The sequence below is a fragment of the Marmota monax genome, unplaced genomic scaffold (assembly GCF_021218885.2).
Source record: "Marmota monax isolate L192 unplaced genomic scaffold, Marmota_monax_Labrador192_F-V1.1 WCK01_AAM20220418_F8-fsc01443, whole genome shotgun sequence".
In the NCBI taxonomy this organism is placed as follows: domain Eukaryota; kingdom Metazoa; phylum Chordata; class Mammalia; order Rodentia; family Sciuridae; genus Marmota; species Marmota monax.
The window spans coordinates 36,291-47,893 of NW_026693269.1; the positions used below are offsets into that span (position 1 = coordinate 36,291).

General features: G+C 38.9%; 1 long non-coding RNA gene across 1 annotated transcript in view; it reads left to right on the top strand.

The window, feature by feature from the left end:
• The window catches only part of LOC131424632 (uncharacterized), a 47,092-nt gene extending 35,705 nt beyond the window's left edge, over positions 1-11,387 (top strand). Inside the window, exons 2-3 of the long non-coding RNA XR_009227984.1 lie at positions 10,753-10,902; positions 10,986-11,387. This is a non-coding gene — a long non-coding RNA (uncharacterized LOC131424632). The remainder of the gene's footprint in view (positions 1-10,752; positions 10,903-10,985) is intronic.
• Positions 11,388-11,603: the final 216 nt, after the last annotated feature.

Below are 11,603 nucleotides of genomic sequence, written 5' to 3' on the forward strand. Positions count from 1 at the left end.
GTAGTAGGTGAGAATGGGAGCCAATGAAGGGTGAATTATTTCTGCCTGAGTGGTATCATCTATGCCTATAAGTTCATGAGGCCTGGAGAAATGGAGGTTACGTTTCTGTCAGGAAAAATTGTTATATTTTGCCAGCTCATTGGTTGGCAACCTTTAGTTAATAAGGCCAAGTGACATTTTAACTGTATCTAATTGTCTTTCAAACATCCGATTTGAAAGAAGTTCTGAGTTGGAGATTTCATGAATCATATCAAATCCATTTCGAATTTGTCATGTGTATGTCCTGAAAGGAAAACCCATAGCCCTGGCTTCATCCTCAATGACACTGCAGATTCTGAATGGCAATGGCTGTTCTAGCTGGGAAGCTCCAGAGGAGCCAGGTTGGAATTTTATTTACCTCTGTCTTCTCCATGGCTTGCCCTGGGTCTGGCACAGAGGAGACACTTAGGAAGTATTTGTTGAACAATTTGTTGTTTGAGTTCATAACCCTCATGGGGCAGAGTACATGTAAGTTGTTCCAAAAAATCATTATTTTCATGGAAAAATGAATAAGGGACTCAGCAAATCTCATGGTGCAAGGGTTCTCTATTTTTTCTAAATTAATTTTTGCATTCCTCCATTTTTCACTGTATTAGCTGATATTGGCTCAATTATGTGTTAGATTTTATTCCCCCTTTCCTTTCCTTTTTTTCTGTACCCTTTTTCTCTCCTTCCCTCCATTTTTCCCTCTCTTCCTTTCCCTCACTCCCTTCCTTCCTTTGTCTCTTTTTCTTTCTTTCTAGCAGTGTTGGTCAAGTGTCACAAGCACCTGAAAGACAGTGACTGACAATAATAACAAAAAAATAAGGTCTTGCATGTCACTAGAAAATAGAAAACCAAAAAGCCAGAGTCACGCAGGCACTGCCACCTCAGAAACAGAATTCTAGTTACACTTGTTATTTTCCTTCCCCTTTTGTAGCAGTTTGGTGATCTGTACATTCAAAAAGTGCTAGGAATTCACTTGCTATGTTAGTTAAGTGATAAAGGGTCTTAGTGACACAGTAGTTGCTTAGTGCAAGTCTGTCGGGTACACCTTTTCTAGTAGTCTCCTACCTTAAATCAACCCATCAATTCATATATATGGACACATGTATCTTTCTTGATGGACAATTCATTATATGAGAGACAGATTGACAGGGACCCTAACTGACTGCCTTTGTAGGCGATGCTTCTGTGTAGGCTTCTTCTGATTTTGGGAGGAGGGCATCACCACAATTTGGAGCATCCATTGATTTTAAGAAAGTCCCAACAGTGCCTGACTTTTGCAGGTGGTATACAAAAGCATGTTTTCCTGATTTTTGTTCTAATACATCATCCCTTTCTGCTCAGAATGCATGCTGTCCTTGCACTTGGTCTCTTGGTCACCTCTGCAATGCATCTGCTAGTTTGGGCAGTGACTTTGGAGGAGCTGATCTGCAGGGTGCTAGGCTGTGGTGATTATCTTTTCAGGAGCTGTGGTCCGAAGGGGGAAAGTGATTGGGGATTTGACTATTCTGGATGTCAAGGGACCAGAGGCTCTACCTTCTTTCTTGTCTCCAAGATCATTGTTGAGTTTCCCCCTTCCTCTGTTATTGCTGCTGTTTACTTCAGTCCTGTGGCCACTGCAACTGCCAGTGGCTTGGCAGAAGTGAAATAGGTTTTGCATACACTGTGATTCTCTGCTACCCTTATGCTTCTTTACAAGTTTCTTATTGTGTTTTTCTGTCCCCCTTTAGTTTGAAAGCTACATCAGAATTGAGACTACCTATGTGTTTTCACATTTCAACAGATATAAACTAAGCATTTAAATAGCTAGGGATGTAGCTCAGTGATAGAATACTGCCAAGTATGTGTGAGGTCCTGAATTCAACCTCCCGCCCCCCAAAAAAAACCTTATTTCCCATTCTTGCTTCTAATATCCATGAGAATTCCTAGGTGTATACTTGAACACAAAGAAATATTAGTGTTTTCTTTGAAATTAAAATCTAACTTGTGTCCTGTGCTTTATCTGGCAATCCTAGCACTCCAATACCTCAACCCAGCTGAAAATATTTCATCTCCCTTATGAACTGTCACCTCCTTCCTCTCTTAAAGCATTGTGGTCCCATGTGGCCTTGCATTACATAGGGGCAATGGTATCATCCCTCCTCTACTGAAGCACACTGAAATCAAACCTCACTTGATTCTTTATCTCCACAAGCTGCTGACAACTTGTACCTGGTAGGTGTGCTGGTGTGCCCATATTTGTTTTTTGGATGCACAGGGCCTTTGAGCTGAGAACATTCACTCAATAGGCAGGTTCTACATGGTTATAGCCTTTTGCCTGAGAGTACAATTATCTGCCACCTAAGGTTTGAGTTTCACAATATGTGAATTAGACTCCTAAGCATTCCAACCATCTTCTCTAACATTTTCTCTTCTTGGATGATGGGCTACACTTACAAGGTGTTTAGGCTGCTCTTGCTCAAAGTGTACATGAGCACAGTTGTGCACTGTCTAATCTACATCTATCTGGAAGATTCCCCCTGGCCCCTTCCACTGATTCTTTGCAGTTAGTCTGAATTCCTAGGCTGGATCTCTGAAGACTTTGATCTTTTTGGAATGACAGAGCTCTTTTTGCGCAAGCTTCACCGGATTTTCAAGGTTTTCCTCTCTTCTGTCTCGCCCAACTATTCGTCAGCCAGCAGGGGCTCAGCATTTCTAGCAATGTGAACCATTTGACTTTCCCTCTATTCCTTATGCCTTTCAGCTTTTTTCCTCACTCCCTCATTTTTGCATCCCAAGAGTGCCAAGGAAGTTTTGGAGGGAGCTGCTGGGCAGCTGTGTCAGGTTTCTATCCCAGTCCCTATTGTGCCAGTTCCTGGTGCAGCTTCCTCTCTCTGTGGCATCGATCACAGCTGCATCTGTTCTCTGAATCACAGAGACCTGTTATTATCTATCATCTTCTGATGGCTTCCATCCTCCAGTTTCTTGCTGTAGGTTCATACATTTTTTTTAGCTTTTAGCATTTTTAAAGGGTTCCCCAGAGGGAGAGGAATTAAACATGAAGGTAATTTTGCTGTCTTGAAAGAGTCCTCGATGCAATCTAACGTGTTCTCTGAGACCTCTTTTGCCCTAAAATATTCCTTTTTCTTTCTCTTTTTTTCTGCCATGCAGCACTGAAGATTGAACCCAGGTCTCGTACATGGTAGGAAAGCACTCTCCCATGGAGGTACATCCCCAGACATTAAAAAATTATTTCAAGACAGAGTCTCATTAAGTCACTCAGACTGACCTTGAAATTGCATTCTCCTGCCTTAGCCTCCCAAGCAGCTAGAATTACAGGTGTCTCCCACCAGAGTGGCTAAATATTTCTTTCTTTTTTTAAGTTGAATGTGTGGTTTTTTTAATATTTATTTTTTAGTTGTAGTTGGACACAATACATTTATTTATTTGTTTATTTATTTATTTATTTATGGTGCTGAGGATCAAACCCAGGGCCTCGAACATTCTAGGCAAGTACACTGACTAATCTACATCTATCTGGAAGATAGTTCTAGGCAAGTGCTCTACTACTGAGCCACAACCCCAGCCCATGGCTAAATATCTTAAACCAACTAAATTTAGTCATAAAATTTTCACTACCAAGGAGTAATGACACTTTCTTCAAGAAACTGTTATAAACCATACAGTGTTCAGAGTATTTGTATGAATCTGTGAACGGTGGTCCTGTACATCTCTTTCCAACTCTGCAGCACTAGATGGTTGACATTGGACATGATGGTGGTATTTATACCATGGAAACTGGCCAGTGCTTTAAATTGTGCTTCCTGTCTCCAATAGAGCCAGTTTACCTGCAGACCTTTAAATATATTGGGAAGGAGATTAAGGTGGGATTAAGCCCTTTTCTGGTAACAGTTAGGACTCATACCTCAGCAGAATTGCATTATCAGCCTGGCTGAGGATCCCCTTGGAAGTCAGGGAGTAGGATCTGAGAGAATGTGGTAAGATTCAAGACAGAATGATTTCAGTTGCAGAAAATCAGGTCAGAAAGGCCCAGAGCACAGCAACTTCCAAGGGAGCTGTCTGCAAAGAGCCATGATAAGAAAGTATTACTAATGGGAGCAGGAGAAAGGCCAAACCCAACTTCAAAATTAGCTGAGGATTTTAGAGGGTGAGCTAGGCTGATGCTTGATGCAGAGATAGAAAGTTTGCTTTCTCTTCATGGGAGGAGTTGACCTTGCTGGAGTTGGGGAGGACCATTTGTTTCACCCTCTTTCTCCCCACAACAGGAGCCTTTCACATATGCTCAACTACCAGGAACAGCAGCAAGTGCAAACACCTGCTGGCCCTACTAATTACCAAAGGCCCCTTCAGGAAGAGGGCTTTGGTTTAACACCTGGGCAGAGGTAGTTGACTCTGTTAGAACTACAGAAAGTTGGCTTTGCAGTTATTGCAGATTCCTGGATCATTAATCAGAGAAACAGTACCTGGGAAGTAAGGCCAGAGAGAGAATCTTTTCCTTTTGATTAGTGGGTGTTTGTTACAAAAAAGAACATAAACAGATTTCCTTAGCTCTCTTGTAAGCAGAGAACGTTGACACTTTGGAAGAGCCTAATGTGAACTCATTTGTATTTAGGGAAAATTTGTTGCCTGAAATGTTAATGAAAGGTGTACTCACCAGGTTGCCCTCTTTATAAATGATGACTACATTTATATGATCAGATTGTGTAGCCATTTATTTTAAATGTAGGCACTTGGCTAATGTGAGCAATGTCATGACTGTTATAAGACTTTGGAGAACACTATTCAACAATTTCTCTTTCTCTTTTACTATGCCCTGCAGCCTTTTCAGCATTTCTAATTTATTTATTGTTGGAGGAATAATAGTGGCAACATTTTTGAAGTATTTTACACATGCCATTGTGCCAAGTACTCTCATAAGAGCTCCATAAAAATGATCTTAATTTAATTCTTATAGCACCTCTATTAGAAAGGGTCTCTCAGCTTCCTCTCCCCTAACCCCAGTTTATAGATGAGAAAACTGAGGCTTATAAAAGTTCAATGGTTTGACTAAAGTTTTGCTTTTCCCTCCATGTCTGGCCAGACTGCCCATTTTGATACTTTTGAGAGCAACATCCAGGTGGAGGCTGTCTCTTGACACCTTTTCTCAGAATAGGATATTTTGACATTCTTTCAAATGTCAAAATTGACTCTCAAAATTGCTGACTCAGTGTCCCATCTCAAGTTCACTTTGTCAGGGACTCTGATCTGTGACCAGGGTCTCCTTTCCTTTCCTAGCTGTATTTGTCGGACAGGGGAATGACACCAAGATCAGATTTGGATTTCAAGGTTAAATGAAGTCATTGTTTTTCTGGTTCTGCACATATATTTCTTTATTGATATTATCGCATCCTGTGTTGTAAATGGTAGTAATTTTCTATTCATCTGCACTGCATATGTTGATAGGATTTGGGTTGTTATTTTGGAATAAGGAAAAATGGGCAAGTCTGTGTCTTCAAGATAATATAAAAGGAAGCATATCCCATGCAGGCACCACGGCTAGAATGCAGAAAACAACCACCATCACTTTTTATAAACAATTAATCTTTCTCAGAGTGGTATCTCTGTTGCAGATACAACCCCAAAGGGACCTTGGTTGTTTTTCTGCTGCCATTTCAGGAGATAACTACAGATTTTCTTGGAGCAAGCACAAATCATGCAACTTTTATCCAAACCTTTAAACATCTACCCAAAACTATCATTTTAAGAAATATTTGGGCCCAGCATAGTGGTGCTAGCTTGTAATCCCAGAGGCTCAGGAGGCTGATACAGGAGGATTTTGAGTTCAAAGCCAGCCTCAGCAATGGCAAAGTGTTAAGCAACTCTGTGAGACCTTGTCTCTAAATAAAATACAAAATAGGACTGGGGATGTGGATTAGTGGTTGAGTGCCCCTGAGTTCAATCCCTGATACAAAAAAAAAAAAAAAATGGGACTTATTTAAACTTCTTTATATTCACTGGGGTTGGAGAGATTTAAAGTTAAATAATATATATTTACTGAGTAGTGGTTCCCAAAATGTGGGCTGTGATTACCTGCTTCAGAATCCCATGAACTGCCTATTGGCAATGTGGGGTTCAGCCCCCAAACTGAGCCTAGTGAACCATAATCTTTGTTCATTGGGCCTAAAAGTTGGAATTTTAGAATGTTTTTCCAGTAAATCTCCCACTTCCACTAAAGTTTGAGAGCTACTGGAATTGAGAGAAAGGCCTGAGTTTTATTGTTGTATAGACGTGAATCTTAGCTCTGTTTTGTAGTAGTGTTACCTTGGGCAAAATACTTAACTTCTTGTTGTTCCAGTTTCCTCATCTGTAAAGTAAGAATGATATTCTTTTCCTGGAAAGGGTAGATGCTATGTATAATAACTGCCTGGTACAGTAAGAAAACACAGCTCACACAGCTATTATTATTACTCATGCACCACTCTGGTGAAATAGACTCTCCTGATGCCAATGGAACTGAGAGTCTCATAAGAAATCACTTTACACTTTGAATCAATTAGATTTTCAAGGAGTTACTTGAAGTGGATGAAAGAAATTGATGGAATGGAAGAATGAGTCCCTTTGGAAAGCTGTGGTCACCTGTGGCTTGGGTGGTAGTGGTGCTCTGTTCCAGAGCAATGATTCCTAAACCTCAGACACCACCAGAAACTCCTGTTTGGCATGTTGTACATACAGATGATGAGGTTTCATACCATGTCTGCTAAGTCAGACCTTTGGAGAGAGAACCAGAAGGTACATGTATAATCAGCTTCTGCATTGATTCTTAGCCTAATTTAGGGGAAGTATAGCCCAGAGGACATAAATGTTTTATCCCTATGAAGTTTTATCACTCTTTTCTCACTTCTAGTCCAAATACTGAATAACAGGGAATATGATTTTGATGGGCAATGGTGATAACATCAGTAATAGTAATAATTAATAATAAATAATGGCTAGCATTTATGAGCTCTGCCTGTGAGGTAGTCATCATTATAAAGTTTAAATGCATTAACTCTTTAATCCTTACAGTGATATTAAAAAAAATAGATTTTTTTTTTTTTTTTGGTGGTGCTGGGGATTGAATCCAGGGCCTTGTGCATGTGAGGCAAGAACTTTACCAACTGGGCTATATCCATAGCCCCAAATAGGTGTTTTAATCATCTGCATTTCACAGAGAGAAAACAGGGAAAGATTTTAAATATAGAGCAGGGCTAGGGAACTCTGTTCCTGACCACTAGTCTACTGGATTTCCTAATTCAAGTGAAGAGCATAGGCTCCTTCTGTCTACACTTCAAAAGTAAGCAGAAGGCTTTACCTCTTTGGTTTGAAAGAGCCTCAAGTTTTGCTAGCTGGAAGGAGGGGACCAGGTCTAGAGCCAGGTCAGCCTTCTGGGAAGTTGATATGGGGAAGGGACAGACCTGCATAGATAGTCACGGACATTCTGGAACATTTTCATTAAGTAGCTGAAACTGGAGTGTGGTTAGATTGAAGCACTAGGCCCAGCCTTTTCCCTGTGTCATGGCAACATACTGGGGCACTAAGGGATTTATAGGGAAAGCCCATGCTGCCTTTTGTCCTACCAATGACAGTGAGCTGAGAAAAACTCATCTTGGAGGCTCAGCACCATGGCTCCTATTGGGAAACACAAGGGTTTTTTTGTTTTTTTTTTGTAACCCCAGGGCTCATGTGTCAGGTTTGGAGGTTAATTCTTTTTGTCTTATGGCCCAAACTTCACTTTTTTCTACTAATAATGTTATACCTAAAAGAGATTTCTTTGACATATACTATAATAATTAGATGGATCTTGAAATTATGGAATAAAGGTCAATCTCATTAGCCTTAAGTTTAGTTAAAGTTTAACATCCAAGGATTTGTCCCCCAATTCTGGTCATTTTCAAAAGGATAACTCTACTAGAATTTATAGGCCAGCATCATTGTGAAGACAGCAGTGTCTAGACCTTACTGGTTTCCACAAATTTCTGGAGCCAATATTTAGAAGGACAATTTAATCTTCTCCTTCTGTATACTAATAATTCTGATTTGAAGAGCAATATCTTGAGACATTTTTCCAGTAACACAGTCTTATTTCCAGGCACCCTAATTTTAAAGCTAATTACCCTCAGGGTTTATTTTCATTTCTTTTTTTTCTCTGAGGAATGGAGCCCTGTTAAGTATTTATATAAAAATTCTAAGAGCTACCCTTGTTTGAGAAACAGATGTTAGAAGAGAATGCAGTCAAAAGTGAGAAGAAATGACTGGAGCAGAGAACGCTTATAATAATAATTACCAATGAGTTAAAAGTCAAATAATAAGTGCATCTCTTGTTTGTGTGCAAGAATGTTATTGCTAACCCACTATTATAAGTGGCATGCTTTTTGAGTGTTTTTCCATTAGCGCTGATGCATTTGGGCAGTGGTGATCACAGGCTCTTGCCTGACCATACTGGTAATCAGTAGCAGGCATCTGCAAAGGAGATAGCCAAGATTTTCTGATGTTTCTATGGTGAAAGAAAAGGGGCAAATTTCTACTCCTAAGGAGGAGTGAGCCTATTTTCCCAACCAGCATTGTGCTTCTGCATCAAACAGCACGTGCTGTGACACAGATAGTGATGGAGGAGATTTGGAGGCTTAATAAGTGTCAAAGTTGAAGGGTCTGTAAGTTTTCCTACCAGAAAACCCTGTTTATTCCTGCTCTATACTTCAAGTGCTATCTAAAGACCAAATGCATCAGCAGGAAAAACCAGTAGCTAGTTAATGAGTTTTTTGTTCCAAACCAATAAGTCAAGTTTTTCTTTGTTTGTTTGGCTCAACAGATTGTGCTTTATTTACAAGCCATTAGCAGTTATTAATAAATGAAGTTGGGTGTGACAAATATTTTTGAATTTCAGACAACTCATTTGATACTTGATATAATGAAAGAATATTTATTTAAGGTGAAATTCAGAACTTGACTGAGATCCTATTACCTGTGGACAGCCCAGTCTTTCTGATATACTTCAGTGGAGCATGAGGGGGACGATTGGTGGGGCTCTGCAGACAGACTCCCTTCATTGAGCTCATGGCTCTGCTTTTACTAGAGTGTGACCTTGGGCAAGCTCAGTCCTCTGTGCCTCAGCAATCTATTTTTTGTCAAATAGAGGCAATCATATTACCAACCACAAAGAGAACTTTGCAGCATTATGTGAGATAATGTACTCTGTGATTAGCAAAGAGTGAGCTCTCAAATATGTATTAACTAATAATAGAATAAACTGAAACAAAATTTAAACTCTGTCCTTGGCTACATCTTGATGCATCTCTTGTTACATTTTGTAATTACTGCATGAAATAGAGACTATGTTGGATAACTAATGAAATTTAACCAATGAATATATGAATTTTGCAATAAATACATCTATGCTTTGATTAGGGATTCAGTGGTTACCAGTACTAAATACATTAAAGATACATTTAATAAAATCAAAATAAAATTTTATATATGAAATCATTTTTCTAGAATAGACTTTTGTCTAAATTCATGTAGAGACAGTACTAAATAGTGTACAGTTTCATTGTCTGTACTCATTTCTACTCTTATTGTTTTTACATTTATTAATAGACTTTAGTAACTAAAAATTATCTTATTCATTCCTTCCTGTGATAATCAACCAGTATGTCAACCTACCTAACCTGGTAAACTACAATATTAATTTTATGCATTTAGACTGAACATTTCAACTCTGATTTTCTATTTCTATTCAATGGAGGTTTTTTTATATAGTGTGCTCTTAAGAAGAATATATTTTCCCTCATGAATGAAAAATAAGTATTAAGGTTATTAAACCACAATAATGCAATGATAATGACATATAACATATTACATGAGAGAATACAATACAATATGTATAATTTATTTTGATTGATCAAATTGCCTTTATTATGGTTGTTTGACCTTGGGGCTTTAGTGCACATGTATTATAGTTTGGTGCATTCTCCATTAGAAGGAATGGGGTGGGGAAATGAATGTGTTTATGGTGCCAAGAATGGATGGGTACTTAGCCACTAAAATGTTGGCTGTGCAAAACTAAAGTGACTGGCTTGATTTTGGTAGACTCTAACATTTTCCTGCTTGAGTCATTGCTAAAATGAGGGTGAAAGCTGTGCTTGGGGAAGGTCTTAGACAAGAAAGGTTGAAATGGAGGGACACTAGGTTCTTGAGATGTATCTTATGACTGTGAAGTAGGAATGGTTAATGTTTGCACAGAGAAAGATGACGAACTGACTAGGCTTCAAAGTTACACTTTTATAAACTCATCATGATTTTCTCTTCCAAAAGTCATGGCCTATGTAGTCACTCCTAATTACAGAGGCTGGTTATCATTGTTTTTAAGTTATTTGCTTTATTTATTTCTTCATATGATTGTTTTGCCTAGTGTTTCTCATAAACTTATTTGCTGAAATCTTCCAGGAAACCTTTCCTCTAATAAAAGCTCCTGTAAGTCCAACTGCTATGCCCATTGCTGTATGGGTATATTATCTATTAATTATAGCCAGGGTTCTCTCTCTGCTGTAGCAGTTCTGGTTTTGTGGGGAGGGAGGGTCAGTATGCAAGAGAGTTAGGCAAGGGAGATAAGGTGGTGTCAGTGGTAATATGGTGGTGAGACCCTTCTAATTGTGAAAATTTAGTATTAATGACTTCCTGGTTGCAATGATATTCTTTGTTTGTGTCTTCCAGTTGCCTTGACCAGAGAGGCCCAAGAATCAACAGGCATGAGTAAAGGGAAAAAAAAAAAAAAAACGTTGAGTGAAGGGAACACTGCAGATCAGCAAGCCTTTCTGTGTCCAATTTGCTCTTCTACTTGGCTTGAGGAACTTGAGAATACATGTAGGAATATACTTTTAAAACTGCTTTGATATTTTTAATTTCAATGGACAATTGCAATTATTAATTGGCTGTCCTCTTTGCAGATGCCTGCTATTGGTTACTAGTGTGGTGAGGCAAGTCTCCCTCTCTGTGGTCAGTGATCAAGACCTCACTTCTGTGTTTTTTGCTTCCATGAAGAATTCTACATAAGCTATGAATGTTCTTACAGATCACCTCTGCAAAAGTGAAATAAACATTTTCTAGCTCAATTATTCTGTGAATTGTTTTGATAAAATCGACTCCTATTTTTTTTTATCTTAAGTGTTTTGCATATCCAGCACATAGATCTGGTCTTTCCCCAATTCAGAAAGGCCTATTTCTACTGTGTCCTGTGTTGCTGCATCTTGGATCCTTTACCTCAATTAATTGCTGATGTCATCTCTTAGCTATTTCCAAAAGGGTGTCTGAGTTGCTTTGCTTACTTTATTACATACTAGTCCTTATGAAGTCACTTTAGACAGACCTACCATTATCACACTATATATGCTGTATATACTGAGGTCTATCATCTATGTTACCTCATGTGAGTCTTCTCTCAAGGCTTCAAGATAGATATTCCTTTTACTCACCATAAGAGTTTCTGAAGCTCAGAGTTTGGACCTAATATGTTTAAACTTAAATATCTACTGAATGGTAGATGCATATTCAAAACCCCTTCAGGT